A 3,648-nucleotide genomic window follows, 5' to 3' on the forward strand; every position below is an offset into this window, starting at 1 on the left:
GTTTTGTAAAGACCACGGGTTAAAAGACAGCGGTGACGGACCAACAACTTGAAGCTGCAGTCTCCAATGCAATAACACAGGTAGGGTGCAGTTAATTTATTTGCGCGAAAAAATGCATACAACGAAACTATAAGTGTGTGTAAGGTTAGTATGTTATACTTTAACCCTCCTGTTATGTTCGTTTCTTACATACAGCCGTCATGCTCCCGGGTCAGTTTGACCCAAAAGTGGTCAGAAACAAAAACATCCTAATAACTATAGTTTGTACCTCATCACCAACACCATTACTAACAATCCAATCAGTTTTTAGTGGAATTGAGTTATTCACCCCTCCATAGATTTAATGAAAAATACATGTTCAAACAATTTTTTAGGTACATTGAAAAAATCTAAATCTAAATTAAATTGCATTAGTTTACTATAACATGTATATTCTCCTTTTATTACCATTTAGTAGAAAAATTTCATGGGGTGATGTAGATAAATAGAGATGAGACACCTGTGTTCAGGGTCATAATGACCCGCCCACTAAAATCAAGCCAAATGAGTCATAAAGGATTTGTATTGAAAGTAAACTTTAGTTATGTTCATTTATAGTGTTGATATGCATACATTATGTTATAAAAGATGACCAAAGGCCAGCACATAGTCATCCTCTTGGTGCAGTCGTATGGATCTGCAGAAATGTCACTCTTGCCTGTCTTCAAAACTTGAGAGCCCTGAACAGGGTGTGTGTCACTCTCAGTCACCCAGTCTATTAGAAGTACTAGAGCACCATATTTATTAGGAGAGACATGAAAGAAAGCCTTACTTTAGTGTCCCATGTCCAATAAAGGTGTATTTAGGGGGAAAATGAGAAACATTTGTAAAGTGTGGTTCTTGTGGGGTGATGGGCACACAGGCAGGATATAGATGGTTCATACAAACAGATGGTAAGAAAGACTGTCCCACATTTACAAAGAGGGGGGGGGGGGGACTCCATAATAGCTATTGTATTTAGTAGTTATATAGTTATTGTAACACGGTCCGAAAACTGTGCAGCTCTACGCAGCTCCAGCCGCAAATACCTGCCGTAAAGTGTGATCCATGTGACGTCATTCTGTAACTTGCTTGTATTTATTACAATAACAAATGATAACGACATCTTTTAACATTAAAGTTAGACACAGATCTGATTAAAGGTCAACATCTGAATCCAACTAAATAATGTAGCCTACTGCTAATTAAATTTGTCTCTTACAACTACGAGTAAAACATGTTTAAACTGCAACTAGTTTTCATAATCATCTATAATTCAAAACACTTAACAATTAATTGTAATTTAATTGGAGTTGAAGTTGACATTTCATGGCTTAACATTACAATGCAACATGTATTCCTTTCTTTATCTTCAGGGTGGTCCTACCTATGGCAGGAAAATGATGACTGGGAGTCTTGCAGCTGCAGGTGTCTTTGCATCAGAGGGTCGTGTTGGAGCTGTTTTGCAACATTCACCCACCTTACCATAAGGCACGATGCCAGGTTTTTTTTTTCTTCTCAAATTAGAATATGTTGTGCTATTCAATAAGGTCATGATGTTCTTTTTTGTCTGTGTTTAAGGGAGCAAGGAACCTCAACCCTCTTCCTTACCATGCAGCCTATGTGGGTCACAAAATCCACATGGACCAAAATGAGAAGATTGTCATGTTTGGCGTGACTCATGTGCTGGCAATAGATGGCTTCTCCAGCAAAATTGTTGGACAAGCTACTATGCCTGTAAAGAACAACCTCACCATCTACAATGACGTTTACAGGTAATTGAAAAGACTGTTGTCCTTGTACCCAAAACATTACAAATCATCCCCATTTTATGAGGTGTTTTAACAGGGTGTCTGTGGGTCCTTAACCCTTGTGTTGCCTTAGTCATTTTGACCCGAATCAATATTACACCCCCTCCCGCCTTAGGATTAATTTAACCCCATTCAATGTTTAATGTCGGTGTTCTTTCGGTAGTCAACAAACAAACATAAAGTGCCTCACACTTAAACTTGGAAAACAATATTAATTCTAATAATTTTCTGGAGGTTTTAATTGCTGGCGTCAAATTGAATCCAAAGGGTAAAATATGTTAGTAAATATAAAGGTAACAGGAGGGTGAACATTGAATCGGGTCAAAATGACCCAAAAGCGGGGAGGTAATATTGATTCGGGTCTAAATGACCCTAAGGCAACACAAGGGTTAAAACAAAAATGCATTTAAAATTAAATATCTTACAATTTCTTGAATACCATTTTGTCAGCTCTGAAAATGCACTTGATTAGGAAGAGGCACATTTTCGAAAGTGGATTTAAATTCAATATGGCTTGTTAATGTATTAAAAGAAAATGCTCAATTTAAGTGGGATTAGTATGTGAAAACCTTCATAATATATATTTTTAGTTTGGATTTGAATCAACGTATTAAATTGCATTCATATTGGTCTAAAAAGGACTTAAATTAAACTTATTGAAAACTACAGAAACCTTTTTAAGCAGCAAGTTAAAACTCAACTCACCTCATCAGTACCTGATAACACAAGACCTACTACATTTTGTAAATGTATCTGACACCATTAGCCTTACCCTCCATACTGCTGTCTGCCAATGTTATGTTTTCTTGCAGGAGTGCAGTAATGGAATATGGGATGTGGGACCAGGTCAGAGGATCATGGAAAGGACTTCTACCTCACTCTTTTCATGCAGGAGAAGTTGGCCAGCCACCGCCACAACACTGAAAGGCCACCATATCTCCAAACACCATCGACAAAGGTGATCAACATACAATGGTTTTGCTGATTATAAAGTTAATCAACATGTAATTAAATAACTATTTCACACTTTCATTAATTATTCAGAATGGTTAACTGAAGATATTGAAATGTGTGAAAGTAAGTTAGTCTGGGGGGGTGTGGAAATATTTGTTTATCAAGAATCTGAAAATGTCTCTATTTTGCAATGACAGAATCACAGAATCGAGAGAATCTGGCCAGAAATCAACAACTGGGTTAACTACCCATTGAAAGCTGCATTGGTCCAACTGGTGGATCAGGAGGAGCTGGACATGGAGGACCAGATGACTCGGTTCTGTGTGTCATCTTTGACATGCCAGTTGGCCCAGATCGGTGTTAACCGAACTGTGCAAGCATGGAATGCACACAGGATTCCTGGTATGTCTTCGGGTTGGTCTTTCAAGCCTTTTTTAATGTGAATAATTATTTTCTAAATGTTTTACTATTGAATGTTTCTTAAACATGTTTTATCAAATACTAGAAGGAGCATGTTGCAATACATGGCATGGTTGTGACAGCCACATTGAATTATTATTACAGGGGGATACCAAATTACTTGGCCAGAGATGGATGCCCAAATAAACTGTCGACAGACCTTTGCCAAATGCATCTGTGGCTGCAGACTGGTACGACCAGGAAGTGGGCTCACTGACACGAGTGTCAGACTTTGGCACCAACCCATTTCCAAGTTCACAGGACCAGGAAGCTGCAGTGGGAATTTGCTCTGCAGTGCCTGATACAAGTGTCCTGCTGGACAATGCAGTGAATAATCTGCCACAACCGTTCAAAGATGGACTCAAAGGCCTCATCGACATCTCAAGGAGAAATTGTCAACGCTGAT

At 38.4% G+C, this 3,648-nt stretch overlaps 1 long non-coding RNA gene across 1 annotated transcript; it reads left to right on the forward strand.

The window, feature by feature from the left end:
• Nucleotides 1-41: 41 nt before the first annotated feature.
• On the forward strand, nt 42-2,682 carry LOC130205651 (uncharacterized). Its single transcript, XR_008833957.1, has 4 exons — nt 42-80; nt 1,395-1,521; nt 1,600-1,793; nt 2,642-2,682. It is a non-coding gene; the product is annotated as an uncharacterized LOC130205651 (long non-coding RNA).
• The last annotated feature ends 966 nt before the right edge of the window (nt 2,683-3,648 follow it).

The sequence above is a fragment of the Pseudoliparis swirei genome, chromosome 15 (assembly GCF_029220125.1).
Source record: "Pseudoliparis swirei isolate HS2019 ecotype Mariana Trench chromosome 15, NWPU_hadal_v1, whole genome shotgun sequence".
In the NCBI taxonomy this organism is placed as follows: Eukaryota; Metazoa; Chordata; class Actinopteri; order Perciformes; family Liparidae; genus Pseudoliparis; species Pseudoliparis swirei.